The sequence below is a fragment of the Leucoraja erinacea genome, chromosome 29 (genome assembly GCF_028641065.1).
Source record: "Leucoraja erinacea ecotype New England chromosome 29, Leri_hhj_1, whole genome shotgun sequence".
Classification (NCBI taxonomy): domain Eukaryota; kingdom Metazoa; phylum Chordata; class Chondrichthyes; order Rajiformes; family Rajidae; genus Leucoraja; species Leucoraja erinaceus.
Window position 1 is genome coordinate 6,496,936 of NC_073405.1, and position 15,888 is coordinate 6,512,823.

Consider the following 15,888-nt stretch of genomic DNA (forward strand, 5'->3'; position numbering starts at 1 on the left):
TCTCAGGAATCAAAACGGTCACCTCCGTGTGGAGACACAGGAGATGGGCAAGTTCCTCTGTATTTACTGAGGAGAAAGACAGTAGGACTGAGGAATTTGGGGGTAGTCAATGGAAGTGTCTTGACAGCGGTCATTGTTACCATTGAAGAAGTACTGAAGGTACTATCGTGTGTGAAGGGCCTATTCAGATATATCCGAAGACATTGTGGGAAACTAGAGAGGAAATTGTGGGAGCCCTGGTTAAAATTTACGAGTCGTCCTTAAATACAGGAGAGGTGGCGGAAGGCTGGAGGGTGGCAAATGTTGTACCTCTTTTCAAGAAGGGCTGCAGGGAAAATGCTGAGAACTATAGGCCGGTGAGCTTAACATCTGTAGTTGGAAAATTACTAGAGAATATTCTGAGGGATAGGTTATACAGGCATTTGGATGGGGAAGTGCTGATTAAGGATAGTCAGCGTGGTTTGGTACGTGTGACGTCGTGTCTCACAAATCTGATTGATTTTTTTGGAAGCAAAGAGTAGGAGTAAACGGGTCCTTTTCACAATGGCAGGCAGTGACTAGTGGGGTACCTCAAGGCTCAGTGCTGGGACCCCAGCTATTTACGATATATATTAATGATTTGGACGAGGGAATTGAATGCAACATCTCCAAGCTTGCGGATGACCGAAGCTGGGGGGCAGTGTTAGCTGCTAGAGGATGCTAGGAGGGTGCAAGGTAACTTGGATAGGCTGGGTGAGTGGGAAAATGCATGGCAGATGCAGTATAATGTGGATAAATGTGAGGTTATCCACTTTGGTGGCAAAAAAACAGGAAAGTAGTCTATTATCTGAATGGTGGCTGATTAGGAAAGGGGGAGATGCAACGAGACCTAGGTGTCATGGTACATCAGTCATTAAAAGTAGGCATGCAGGTGCAGCCGGCAGTGAAGAAGGCGAATGGTATGTTAGGATTCATAGCAAAAGGATTTGAGTATAGGAGCAGGGAGGTTCTACTGCAGTTGTACAGGGTCTTGGTGAGACCACACCTGGAGTATTGCGTACAGTTTTGGTCTCCTAATCTGAGGAAAGACATTTTTGCCATAGAGGGAGTACAGAGAAGGTTCACAAGACTGATTCCTGTGATGTCAGGACTTTCATATGAAGAAAGACTGGATAGACTCGGTTTGTACTCGCTAGAATTTAGAAGATTGAGGGGGGATCTTATAGAAACTTACAAAATTCTTAAGGGGTTGGACAGGCTAGATGCAGGAAGATTGTTCCCGATGTTGGGGAAGTGCAGAACAAGGGGTCACAGTTTAAGGATAAGGGGGAAATCTTTTAGGACCGAGAAAATTTTTTTCATACAGAGAGTGGTGAATCTGTGGAATTCTCTGGCACAGAAGGTAGTTCAGGCCAGTTCATTGGCTATATTTAAGAGGGAGTTAGATGTGGCCCTTGTGGCTAATGGGATCAGGGGGTATGGAGAGAAGGCAGGTACAGGATACTGAGTTGGATGATCAGCCATGATCATATTGAATGGCAGTGCAGGCTCGAAGGGCCGAATGGCCTACCCCTGCACCTATTTTCTATGTTTCTTTGTCTATGTTTCTATGTTGAAGATATGACCAAAAAGGTAGATGAGGGCAGAGCTGTAGATGTTGTATATATGGATGTTGCCAGGACTAGAGGGTGTGAGCTATAGGGAGAGACCTGAAACGTCACCCATTCCATCTCTCCATAGATGCTGCCTGACCCACTGAGTTACTCCAGCATTTTGTGTCTTTCTTCGGTACCTGTCTAAATGCCTCTTAAATATTGACCACTGGGTGGCGCCAGTAATGGCTGCCTCGCCAACAGTCTGTCCCTTCCTTCTTTGTGTTTCAATTGTACGTGTTAAATGTATGGTTTTAGTGTGGGGGGGGGGGGGGAAGGGGGGGGTTGGGGAAATTTTTTCTAATCTCTCACCTCGACGGAGATGCAATTTATTTTCCGTATCGTATCTCCGTCCGCACTGCGGCCTAACATCGAGGAGTTGGCGGCCTTTGTTGGAGACCGATTGGTCGCCTGCGGACTTACCATCGCGGAACCCGCGATCCCTTTGCCAGGGGTCGGCCTCGGAGCTCCGACCGCGGGTGCTTGAGGACTTGACATCACGGAGCCCGTGGTCTCTGGTCAGAGACCGACTCCGGCAACCCCAAGCCGCAGGGGTTTCAACAGCCCCGGCGGATGGTTCAACTGCCCTGACTGCGGGAGAATAAAGAGGAAGAAGGTTGGCCTTTTTTGCCTTCCATCAGAAGCTGGGATGTAATGTTAAAATTGTACAAGGCATTGGTGAGACCAAATCTGGACTATAGTGTACAATTTTGGTCGCCCAATTATAGGAAGGATGTCAGCAAAATAGAGAGAGTACAGAGGAGATTTACTAGAATGTTGCCTGGGTTTCAACAACTAAGTTACAGAGATAGGTTGAATAAGTTAGGTCTTTATTCTCTGGAGCGCAGAAGGTTAAGGGGGGACCTGATAGAGGTCTTTAAAATGATGAGAGGGATAGACAGAGTTGATGTGGACAAGCTTTTCCCTTTGAGAATAGGGAAGATTCAAACAAGAGGACATGACTTCAGAATTAAGGGACAGAAGTTTAGGGGTAACATGAGGGGGAACTTCTTTACGCAGAGAGTGGGGGTGGTGTGGAATGAGCTCCCAGTGGAAGTGGCGGAGGCAGGTTCATTGGTATCATTTAAAAATAAATTGGATAGGCATATGGATGAGAAGGGAATGGAGGGTTATGGTATGAGTGCAGGCAGGTGGGACTAAGGGGAAAAAAAAAAAAAAAATGTGTTCGGCATGGACTTGTAGGGCCGAGATGGCCTGTTTCCGTGCTGTAATTGTTATATGGTTATATGGTTATCAGTGAGGAATGTGGGGAATCCGCTGTGGTGGATGTTTATGTTAACTTTGAAGTAGTTGTGTGTCTTGTTGCTTTTTGTTTTCGAATCTTCTTCTTCCTCGTGTCCCGCCATCTTCTATTTCACGTCTTTCCGGTCGGTCAGCGACGGTTGACGGTCGGTGGTTGCAGAATTGGCTACTTCAGTCAGTCACTGCGGTACAGTTTCTGTCGTCAGCGTTGCCCGGGATGCGCCACGTGGAGGCTTCTGCTTGCATCCCTGTTTTCGAATGGCTGTATGGTAATTCACATATCAATGTACCTACATTGGTATTTAAGAAGGAACTGCAGATGCTGGAAAATCGAAGGTACACAAAAAAGCTGGAGAAACTCAGTGGGTGCAGCAGCGGATCTATGGAGCGAAGGAAATAGGCAACGTTTCGGGCCGAAACCCTTCTTCAGTCTGAATTGGTACGTGACAATAAAACACCTTTGAAAACCTTTGAATATCACTATCATATTTGCTTCCACCACCTCTCCTAGCAGCACATTCAAGGCGTTTACCGCTCTCCGTGTAAAAAAATGTATAAATCACTACAATATGATTTCTAACCTGTGTTTGACGAATTTCACAATTCTTTGTGAGTTTGGGACACAATTGACTGTTAATGCTCCAGGCATTACCTGTTTGGCACAGGGAAAGGATCAAATCCACATTCTTGGGGAATGACTTTACATAGAACATTGAACAAGACAGGACAGGAACAGGCCCTTTGGCCCACGTTAACCTAACCTGATCTTCAGACCTTTCCTATCTTCTAAACCTTTCATATCGAATGTTATCACATCCCTCCAGCAGTGAGGTGACCAGAACCATGCGCAGTAGCGGTGATAAAATAACAAACGTCTCGGTCTAACAGAGGACGAAGGTTTAAGGTGAAGGGGGAAAGATTTGATGGGAAGGTGGGAGGTGACTTTTTCGCACAAAGGGTGGCGGGCATCTGGAATGAGCTGCCAGAGGAGGTATTTGAGACAGGGACTCTTGCAACGTTTAGGAGACAAATAGACAGGTACCTGGATAGGTCAGGTTCAGAGGGATATGGGGGAAAATGCAGGCAGATGGGGCCAGTGTAGATGGGGCACGTTGGTCAGCGGGGACAAGTTGGGCTGAAGGGCCTGTTTCCACGCCGCATGCCTCTGTGACTCTCTATGACTCTTTCTCCCTTCGCTGCATCAATGACTGCAATGGGGCTGCATCCTGCACCCTTGCAGAACTCATGAAGTTGATCGACGTCACCACCAACTACCACCTTGCCCTCAAATTCACTTGGACCATTCCTTACACCCCTCTCCCCCTTTCTCTATCTCCATCTTAGGAGCCAGACTACCTACCCGCAGACATTTGCCAGATGCCCGATGACTGACTCTCACGGCTGCCAACGTCTCCTCCCACCCAGTTCCGTCCAAGGACGCGATCCCGTTCTTGCAGTTTCTCCGTGGTGAGTTGAGGGGCGGTGAGCAGAGCTCTGACTCTCCAAGGGTCGAACATGTTTTGGTACATGGGGAATTTTTTAAAAATGTTAATTTCAAAATAGACTTTATTCAGGTAATAAACATGAACCGTGCAAAATAATCATCCGACATTTTCGGAGGCTATACAAATTATTCAATACAGTCTACATATATTGATCAAATTTCACGAATTTGTCCCCCACCCTTGCCACTCATGTGGCCCCACTGGCGTGAAACCCCTTCCCTTATTTTGAGGGGAGTCTCCACCAGACCGTGCCCCCCATGTCCAGCAGCGGAAGGACCCTAGACTGTGGTCCTCCCCCACCGAGCCTTGGCGTTGGCTGCACAGAGCTTCAGTGCGTCCCTTAGCACGTACTCCTGCAGTCTGCAGTGGGCCAGTCGGCAACATTCCCCGACGACATCTCGCTCGGCTGGGTGGAGAACAAGACTCGGGGCAGACCAAAGAGCGTCTTTCACTGAGTTGATGGCCCTCCGGCAGCACTCGATGTCAGTCTCTGAAGGCGTCCCTGGGAACAGTCCGTAAATCACAGAGACCTCTGTGACGGAGCTGTTCGGGATACAGCGTGCCAGGGATCCCTGCAGACTTCTCCAGACTCTCTTTACGAATCCACACTCTGCGAAGAGGTGGGCGACCGTCTCCTCTCCATAGCAATCGTCCCGGGGGCAGCGTGCGCTAGCAGTGAGGTTCCGACTGTGCAGGAAGGATCTAACTGGGAGGGCTCCCCTCACCGCCAGCCAAGCCAGGTCTTGGTGCTTGTTGGTGAGTTCTGGCGATGAGGCATTTTGCCAGACAAGCTGGGCAGTCTGCTCTGGGAACCACGCCACCGGATCCATCGAGTCTTTTCCCTGCAGTGCCTGCAGGACATTCCGTGCTGACCACTGCCCGATGGACATGTGGTCAAAGGTGTTGGTCCAGAAGAACCTTTCCACAAACAACAGATGGGGCGGCAATGTCCAGCTGACTGGTACATTGCGTGGCATCTGCGCCAGGCCCATCCTTCGCAACACCGGGGACAGGTAGAACCTCAGCAGGTAGTGACACTTAGTGCCCACGTGCCTTGGCTCTACACTCCGCCTGATGCAGCCACACACGAAGGTGGCCATCAGGGTGAGGGCGACGTTGGGCACGCATTTACCCCCGTTGTCTGCCGACTCGTGCATTGTGGCCCGTCGCACCTGGTCCATCCTTGACCCCCAGATGAACTGGAAGACAGCCCAGGTGATCCCTGTGGCATAGGAGGGAGGGACAGGCCACACTTGCGCCAAGTACAGCAAACCCAAGAGCACCTCACACCTGATGACCAAATGATTTCCCGGTTATGGAGAGGGAGCGTTGCCTCCACAGCTCCAGCTTCCTCCCCACCTTGGCTATCCGCTCCAGCCAATTCTTGTTACACGCCTCAGCCCCCCCGAACCAGATCCCCAGCACCTTCAAGTTCCTCCTCCCATGGGTTAGTTAGTGTGAATGCTTCTTTGTGCCTGACCAAGGGAGATGATTAGCCTCTGCTCTTTAAGAAACAACAGGTCTGAAGAAGGGAATGGAAACCAAGTAATTCAGCAGGGGCCCAGAACCAAAATATTGTTTCAGTGTGTTGTTGGAGAGGCGTGTGTGAGAATGCATTTTGTTTTTACCTGTTACTTAATTAAACTTCAAGCTCGGGGGTGGTAATTATTTAATCGTCGTGGAATCTCAGGGGCAGAGAAGGGAGGTTAAATCTGGAGCTCAATGTGGGTGGAAGATGCGTCTCCCTCTTCTTTACTGCTGAATTGCTTCACTGTTGAGGGCAGGCCGGTTTTCCAATGGTGGAATATTACTCAGTCTGGCACGTGCAGGAGCTGTGTTGCTCTGCGTGGAATCAACATTATCTTCTTCTTATCGAGTCCACACACACGAGATTAGACATTGTTCAGCCACAGGTCAATACACATCTCGATACCTGCACACAATGGTGTCTGTCTTGTGCGTGGTGGTGGAAAGATTGATGGGAACGCTCTTTCCTTGCCCCCCCATCTCCATTTTAAGTCCATATGATCATAAAACAGAGAAGCAGAATTAGGCTATTCGGCCCATCGAATCTGCTCTACCATTCAATCACCGCTACCATCCTACCACAACTAGAGAGCACTCCCGAACTACTGTTCGCCTCATTGGAGAATCTCGTAGAGCCTCTTGGATCGGATTTTACTGGCTTGCACTAAGCATTATTCATGTCATTCCCTTATCTGTACATTGTGGACGGCTTGATTGTAATAACTGGGGATGGCTCGCTTGAAATGTCTTTCCACTGACTGGTTAACACACAACAAAAGCTTTTCACTGTACCTCGGTGCACGTGGCAATAATCTAAACTCAAGCTCAAACTCAAGCCTTGATCCATGTTTCCCTCTCAACCCTATTCTCCTGCCTTCTCCCTGTAATCTTATACTTCTTATCGAGTCCACATCACAAGATTAGTAATTGTTCAGCCGGAGCTGGACACACTCCTCGCCGACTGCATACAATGGCGTCTTGTCGCTTCCTGTCGCTTCCTGTCGCTTCCTGTGCTTCTTGTGCGCTCTTTCCTTGACCCCCCCACCCAACGACGGCAAAATATAGACGGTCGGTGGGGGCGTTGCAAGACGGCTTTTTTTGTTTTTTTACTGTGTCCAAATGTGTGCTTTTAATGTTTCTCAGCATGTCTTGTGTGGGGGGGTGGGGTAAGGGGGAATCCGCTTTCACTCGCCTCCTCTACGGAGAGGTGACTTTTTTCCATGTCGCCTCCCTCGCGGCCTAACACAAGGATCGGTGCGGCCTTTCCCGGAGTTGGGCCTGGAGCTTCAGCAGCGGGCGAAGCGTGGACTTTTTCATCGCGGAGCGGGCGAGCCCTCGCTGGGGAGTCACCAGAAGGGAGTGCTCCGATCGCTGGCCCGCGGCAGCCTGAAGCCTGAAGGTCTGCGGAGCTTCTTTCCGCGGGCGCGGCGTCCGGAGCCTGGGGTCCCTCGTTGGGGACCCTGGAGGAGAAAAGCTCTGACCGCCGGCCTGTGACCTACAACATCTTTTGAAGCCGCGGTCTGCGGTGCTACTCACCGCGGGCGTGGCGGGGATTTGGATCTTCGACCACCGGCCTGTGGCCTGCGGCCTACACCATCTTAAATGCGTCTCCGGGTAGTGAAGCACCGATTCAGGACTTACCTTGCCTGCACATCTGGCCACCCGCAGCTGCGACTGCGGAGGGTTGTGATCCCGACCACGGGGGAAAATTGAGGAGGACTGACTAAACTTTGTGCCTTCCATCACAGTGATGAATGCTGTGGTGGATGTTTGTGTTACATTTTTATTGTGTATTGTGTGTTCTTTGTTATTGTACTGCTGCTGGCAAATTCATTTCACTGCACTTTATTGTGTATGTGACGAATAAATCTGACTATCGACTATCTATCTATTCATCTCCAAATCACTTGGCTTCCAGAGCGATGAATTCCACAGATTCACCACCCCCTGGCTAAAGAAATTCCCCCTCATCTCCATTCTAAAGGTACGTCATTTTATTCAGAGGCTATGCCCTCTGGTCCTAGTTAACGTCCTCCCCAATTCTGCCGAGAACTGAGTTACATGCTGCTGCCTGCCCTCTGGAGACATATGCTCTACTTCCACAAGAGGTCTCAATCCTCCATTATTCTCCAGTATATCCAGCAGGAAGAATCTTCTTTAAAATGTTTGTTAAAGCCATTCGCTTTTAAAAAAAAGCTCTTGGTCTTCTGCACTCATATCTTCTCCTGTGTATTGGTTTTTTTTTTTAATGCTCCTTGGGACATTTAACTAACTAGAGGCAAAATGGTGTGTTCAGCTGCCTGATGCGTTTAAAATAGGCAGCCATGGGACGTATACAACCGCAAGAGGTTAAAATGATACAAGCACAACATTAAAAAAAACCCACAATGGGTGAACAATCCCCAAGTAGAGATAAAAAAATAAATAAGATGTGAGGAGTGAACATATTTAAGAACATATTCAGGGTTTAAGAAGGAAGTGCAAATGCTGGATAATCGAAGGTAGACAAAAGTGCTGGAGAAACTCAGCGGGTGCGGCAGCATCTATGGAGCGAAGGAAATAGGTAACGTTTCGGGCCGAAACCCTTGAAGGGTTTCGGCCCGAAACTTTGCCTATTTCCTTCTGCAGAAGGGTTTTTGGCCCGAAACGTTGCCTATTTCCTTCTGCAGAAGGGTTTTGGCCCGAAACGTTGCCTCCTTCGCTCCAAAGATGCTGCCGCACCCGCTGAGTTTCTCCAGCACCTGTGTCTACCTAAGAACATATTCATATTCCTTTATCATGGTTACTTTTTTGCATATCTTTCATTCATTTGTTCTATATCTCCCTGCATCAACATCTACATCTCTCGTTTCCCTGTCGCGACTCTCAGTCTGAAGAAGGGTCTCGACCCGAAACGTCACCCGTTCCTTCTCTCCAGAGATGCTGCCTGTCCCGCTGAGTTAACTCCAGCTTGTTGTGTCTCTCTTCGGTTTAAACCAGCATCTGCAGTTCCTTCCCACACATATTCAAGTGGATCGCGGAATTACAAACCGACTAGTTGTCAACTCAATCACTGACTACAGAATACTGATTATAGGACGATCAAAGGTTTCCTGATCCCGAGCCTGCGACAGGTGATGTGCCTTAGGGTTCGGCGCTGGGCCCGTTGCTCTTTGAGGTGTATATGAACAATTTGGATGAGAATAAAGAAGGCATGATTAGTGTTTAAGAAGGAACTGCAGATGCTGGAAAATCGAAGGTACACAAAAGGGCTGGAGAAACTCAGCGGGTGCAGCAGCATCAATGGAGCGAAGGAAATAGGTGTGTTTGCAGATGATACTAAAGTGGATGGTATCATAGATAGCAAAGATGGTTATCAAAAATGACAGCCAGGATCTTGATCAGTTCACCCAGTGGGCTGAAGAATGGATAATGGAATTTAATGCAGATATGTGTGAGGTGTTACATTTTGGGAAGTCAAACCAGGGCAGGACCTTCACGGTGAATCACGGAGGGTTTTTCAGATGGTATAATGGTACATGGACACACTGATCTGTTCTGTAGTCATGCCTACTATGTTCTGTTGTGCTGAAGCAAAGCAAGAATGTCATTGTCCCATCTGGGACACATGACAATAAACTCCCTTGAATCTTGAATCTTGAGATGCAGCGTAGATGGAGGAATTGGGAGTAGGGGATAGAGTGGTTACCGTTAGCAGGGCGAGACCAAGCGCAGGCTCGGCGATCGTTTCACTGAACACCTACACTCAGTCCGCCTAAACCTACCTGATCTTCCGGTTGCAAAACACTTTAACTTCCCCTCCCATTCCCACACTGACCTTTCTGTCCTGGGCCTCCTCCATTGTCAGAGTGAGGCCCAGCGCAAATTGGAGGAACAGCACCTCATATTTTGCTCGGGCAGCTTACACCCCAGCGGTATGAACATTGACTTCTCTAACTTCAAGTAACCCTTGCTTTCACTCTCTCTCCATCCCTCCCCCTTCCCAGTTCTCCACCCTCCGACTGTCTCTGACTACATTTTATTTCTGTTTACTTCGTTGTTACCTTCTCCCAGCTAACAATGATGTATTCTAAATGTTCCTTGATCTCCATTCCCTTTGTCCTATTTTCACACCTCACATTTCCTCATCTATTTATCTCCCTCTCCCCTGACATCAGTCTGAAGAACTGAGTTGGATGATCAGCCGTGATCGTATTGAATGGCAGTGCAGGCTCGAAGGGCCGAATGGCCTACTCCTCCTGCACCTACTTAAAAAATAAAAAGAAGGTTCTCGACCTGAAACGTCACCCATTTCTTCTCTCCAGAGATGCTGCCTGTCAAGCTGAGTTACCCCAGCACGTTGTGCCTAACTTCACGGTGAATGGCAGGGCCCTGGGGAGTGTTGTGGAGCAGAGGGCTCTAGGAGTGCAGGTACATCATTCCTTGAAAATTGCATCACAGGTGTGGTCAAGACGGCTTTCAGCATATTGGCCTTCACATTGGCTTGAACCAGCATCTGCAGTTCCTTGTGCTTAAGAAGGAACTGCAGATGCTGGAAAACCGAAGGTAGACAAAAGTGCTGGAGAAACTCCGGGGGTGCGGCAGCATCTACGGCGCGAAGGAAATAGGCAACGTTTCGGGACGGAACGTTGCCTATTTCCTTCGCTCCATAGATGCTGCCGCACCCGCTGAGGTTTCTCCAGCACTTTTGTCTACCTGCAGTTTCATCTTACATATTGAGTATAGCTGTTGAGATGTTGTGTTACCATTGTACCGGACAATTTGCTAAGGTGCATTTGGAGTATTGTGTTCAGATTTGGTAACCCAGAGCATGTTGTTAAGCTGGCAGTAGTGCAGGGAGGAGATTGCCAGGACTATGAGGACCTGAATTATATGGAACTAAAATACCACTTGGATAGCTACCTCCATCAGATCGGCCGACTTGGGGCTGCTGAATATCCCGCGGTCTAGGCATAAGCTCAGGGGCGACCGACCGCGCCTTTGCGGTTGCAGCCCCTAGACTGTGGAACAGCATCCCCCCTTTCCCATCAGAACTGCCCCCTCCATCGACTCCTTTAAGTCAAGACTAAAATCTTATCTATACTCCCAAGCCTTTCCTGACGTCCACTGAGCGAGGGCTATATGTATATATGTATGTCATTTGTTTGTTTACGCTATTCTTATAACAAATGTAAAGCACTTTGGCCAACGAGAGTTGTTTTTTAAATGTGCTACAGGTATATAAATAAATGTGACTTAACCATATAACAATGAACAATTACAGCACGGACTTGACTTGACTTGACTTGACTTGACCATCCCCGGCAACGCCTTTCAGGCACCCGCCACCCGCTGTGTAGAAAACCTGCCCCACACATCTCCTTCTAAACTTTGCCCCGCTCTCCTTCAAGCTTTACCCTCCAGTCTTTGACATTCCCTACCCGGGGAAAAAAAAGATCCCAGCTACATTATCCATGCCCATCGTTGTTTTATTTACTTCAAGAGTCAAGTCAAGTCAAGAGAGTCAAATTAAGAGTCAAATCAAGAGTCAAGTCAAGTCAAGAGAGTTTATTGTCATGTTTATTGTCATGTGTCCCTGACAGGACAATGAAATTCTTGCTTTGCTTCAGCACAACGGGACAAAGTAGGCATTGACTGCAAAACAGATCAGTGTGTCCATATACCATTATATACGTAAATACACACATGAATAAATAAATCCAGAACAAGGGGGTCACAGTTTAAGGATAAGAGGGAAGTCTGTTAGGACCAAGATGAGAAAATCATTTTTTACACAGAGAGTGGTGAATCTGGAATTCTCTGCCACAGAAGGTAGTTGAGGCCAGTTCATTGACTATATTTAAGAGGGAGTTAGATGTGACCCTTGTGGCTAAAGGGATCAGGGGGTATGGAGAGAGGGCAGGTATGGGATACTGAGTTGGATGATCAGCCATGATCATATTGAATGGCAGTGCAGGCTCGAAGGGCCGAATGGCCTACACCTGCACCTATTTTCTATGTTTCTATGTAAACTGGTAAAATGCAAATAACAGATAATGGGCTATTAATGTTCAGAGTTTTGTCCGAGCCAAGTTTAATAGCCTGATGGCTGTGGGGAAGTAGCTATTCCTGAACCTGGTCGTTGAAATCTCCAGGCTCCTGTACCTTCTACCTGAAGGTAGCGGGGAGATGAATGTGTGGCCAGGATGATGTGGGTCCTTGATGATGATGCCAGCCTTTTTGAGGCAGCGACTGCGATCACGTCTCCTCTCAACCTCCGGCATTCCTGCGGAATTGAGCCAAGTTTATCTGACCTCTCCCTGTAGCTTGCATCATCTAATCAGGGCCGCGCTCCTGTTAACAGGTCGACTGGATGATTTCTCACCCTGTGAGTCAGGATAGAAGCAGGTGATGTGGCTGCCCCGTCTGACCCAAATCCGAGTTGTCCTCGGGGCTGGGCTGTGCCTGTTTTTTGTCAGAGGGAAGCGTTAACCTGTGTTTAAAATGACATGTCTCCGCCACGATGAACAGGTAGAACCTGTTTCACTGAAGTAGAGGTTGTTAACTAGGTAGCCTAGCCTTAAGGTTAATTGGGAGGAAATGAGAGACTCCATAAAAGTGTTTCTCATGAAACAGATCAGGAATTAGCTGCAGGCTGAAGCATTCATCGTGTGATGAGCATTGTTGTCAGGATGGATCAAAGGCTGGGAAGCAGGGGGATAAATCCGGATTGCCTGGTGGGGTTTTACCTCCTTATAAAAATAAACTTCATCCAGAATTAAAAATTGTATCCTTCCTGCAACGTCGCAACCTCAGTACCAGCGCACGCTGCCCTCGGGACGGCTGCTACGGAGGGGAGATGGTTGCCCACCTCTTCACAGAGTGTGGATTTGCAAAGAGAGTCTGGAGAACAATGCAAGGGCCCCTTATCCCGAACAACAGCTCTGTCACGGAGGACTCTGTGATTTATGGGCCGTTCCCAGGAACACATTCGGAGACGGACATCAACTCGGTGAAAGATGTTCTTTAGTCTGGCCCGACTGTTGCCGACTGGCCCGCTCCAGACTGCAGTGGTACATGCTGAGGGACGTACACTGAAGCTCGGTGCAGCCAACATGGAAACATAGACAATAGGTGCAGGAGTAGAGGCCATTCGGCCCTTCGAGTCTGCACCACCATTCAATATGATCATGGCTGATCGTCCAACTCAGTATCCTGTACCTGCCTTCTCTCCATACCCCCTAATCCCTTTAGCCACAAGGGCCACATCTAACTCCCTCTTAAATATAGCCAATGAACTATGGCCTCAACTACCTTCTGTGGCAGAGAATTCCACAGATTCACCACTCTCTGTGTGAAAATTATTTTCTCATCTCGGTCCTAAAAGACTTCCCCCTTATCCTTAAACTGTGACCCCTAGTTCTGGATTTCCCCAACATTGGGAACAATCTTCTTGCATTTCGCCTGTCCAACCCCTTAAGAATGTTGTAAGTTTCTATAAGATCCCCCCTCAATCTATAAGATTTATTTAAGATAACAATTCTATAAGATCCCCCCTCAAACGGCAAGGCTCTGTGGGGGAGGTCCACAGACTAGGGTCCCTCTGCAACGGGGCATTGAGGGGGGGGGGGGCATATGAGTGTGGTGGAGATGCCCCTCAAACAAGGGAATGGGGGGGGGCACATGAGTGGCAAGGGTGCCTGGTATAACGATAGTTTTTGTGAACACTACCAAATGTCAGAAAAGTTTTTCCACAGTTCTTATTTTGTATATATTTTTCATTCTGAATATAATTTGATTTTGGCAAAAAAAATATTTAACAAAATCCATGCAAAAAGCCCCCCCCCCCCCCCCCCCCCATACTCTTTACACATTCTTAATGTTGATCCCAGCGGTGCACTCTATAGTGCGTAGGAAGGAACTGCAGATGCTGGTTTACACCAAAGACAGACACAAAATGCTGGAGTAACTCAGTGGGACAGGCAGCATCTCTGGATAGAAGTGTTTGTAGTGTTTGCATTTATCTTTAAGCAAAACACCCTTCCCAATTATGTGCCCACCTGGGGTGATATCCCTTCCCTTGATCGAGGGATGTCCCCACCGGACTCAACGTCTAGCAGCAGCAGAAGAACCCAATACTGTGGTCCGCCAAGTTTTTTGGTGGAATTTCTTTTCTCCAAAAGTAAACTTTATCCAGAATTATTTAAAACAAGAACAGGGCAAAAACTCTTCTGACATTCTCAGCGTTTATACGTTCATCAGTGTTATATTCTGGATGCTTTCAAGAGAGAGCTAGATAGGGCTCTTAAAAATAGCAGAGTCAGGAAATATGGGGAGGAGGCAGGAATGGGGTACTGATTGGGGATGATCGGCCATGATCACATTGATCGATGGGCCGAATGGCCTACTCCTGCACCTATTGTCAATTGTCTATCGTATATTGGGTTGCGTTCAAAAACTATCATTACACCCAGCATCCTTGACACTCATGTGGCCCCCAGGGTTGATATCCCTTCCCTTGTTTGAGGGGCGTCTCCACCACAAATGTCCAGCAGCGGAGGAACACAAGACTGTGGTCCTCCCCCAAAAGCCTTGGCGTTGGCTGCACCGAGCTTCAGTGCGTCCTCCAGCACGTGCTCCTGCAGTCCGGAGTGGGCCAGTCGGCAACATTCCCCGACGGACATCTCGCTCTGCTTGGTGATCAACAGGTTTCAGGCCAGACCAACGAGCAGGTTTCACCGAGTTGATGATCTTCCAGCAGCATTGGATGTCCAAACAGCCTCTTCAGTGTTCATGCCAGAGCTAGCATGACAGATCCCAGTGGCTGTAAATCCCTTTGGAATATACTGAGGTTGTGAAGATGGTGCAGGTACAGACATGATTTCTTTATTAATATTGGCACAGTGGCCCTAAATTATCATCCAGTGAATCATGGACCAGGAATCAGGACATGGAACCTGTTGAGTGACTTAGTGTAGCTTAGTTTAGAGATACAGCTCGGAATCAGGCGCTATGGACCACCGAGTCCGCACCGACCAGCGATCCCCACACACTAACACTACCCTACACACTAAGTCCAATATCATAGAGTGATACACTGCGCAACACGCCCTTCGGCCCAACTTGCCCACACCGCCCAACAAGTCCCATCTACACTAGTCCCACTTGCTTGCCTTTGGCCCATATCCCTCTAAACCTGCCCAATCCATGTACCTATCTAATTGTTTCTTAAACGTTGCAATAGTCCCAACCTCAACCACCTCCTCCGGCAGCTCGTTCCGTGCACCCTCCACCATTTGTCTGAAAAAGTCACCCTTCAGAATCCTATAAAACCTTTCCCCCTCCACCTTAGACCTATGTCCTCTGGTTCTCGATTCCCCCTTCACAGTAAATGGGCAGAACCCTGCAACTCCGTTCAGCATCAATGCTGGAGCCCCTTCACCAGAAGGACTGCAGTGGTTCCAACAATATCAGCTCACCCCCACATCCTCAAGGGCAGGTAAATCGGTAGGTCCGTGCAATAAACACCTGCCACGCAGGTCACTCCCACCTCTACACAAACGAACACATTAACACAATGATTTATTTTTGCATTTCAAATGCTCTTTAATTTTAGACAGATCTTTGAAACGGGATAAAAGACTACCTAATAATTTCCTGAAGTTATGCTAATCTGAAAGCCACAAGCATCTCTGTAATGAGATGATAATTCTTAATTGTAATGTAATGTAAATTGGTATTCTGGAATATTGCATTTGGATATGAGTCAGACTTTACGCCCCATCATTCCAGAATGTGGCGACTCTTTGCCGGCTGTTCCCAGAGGGTGATCCACTAACTTCCATCCGCCTTACCTTCTTAAATCCGTCCCGCGAACTGGCCCCCCTCTCCTCGCCCCACCAGCTTCAGCCATTGTGCCACGGAGAACATACATATACACGTTCCTCCAGTGATGCCGCCTGACCTGCTGAGTTTCGTTAGAG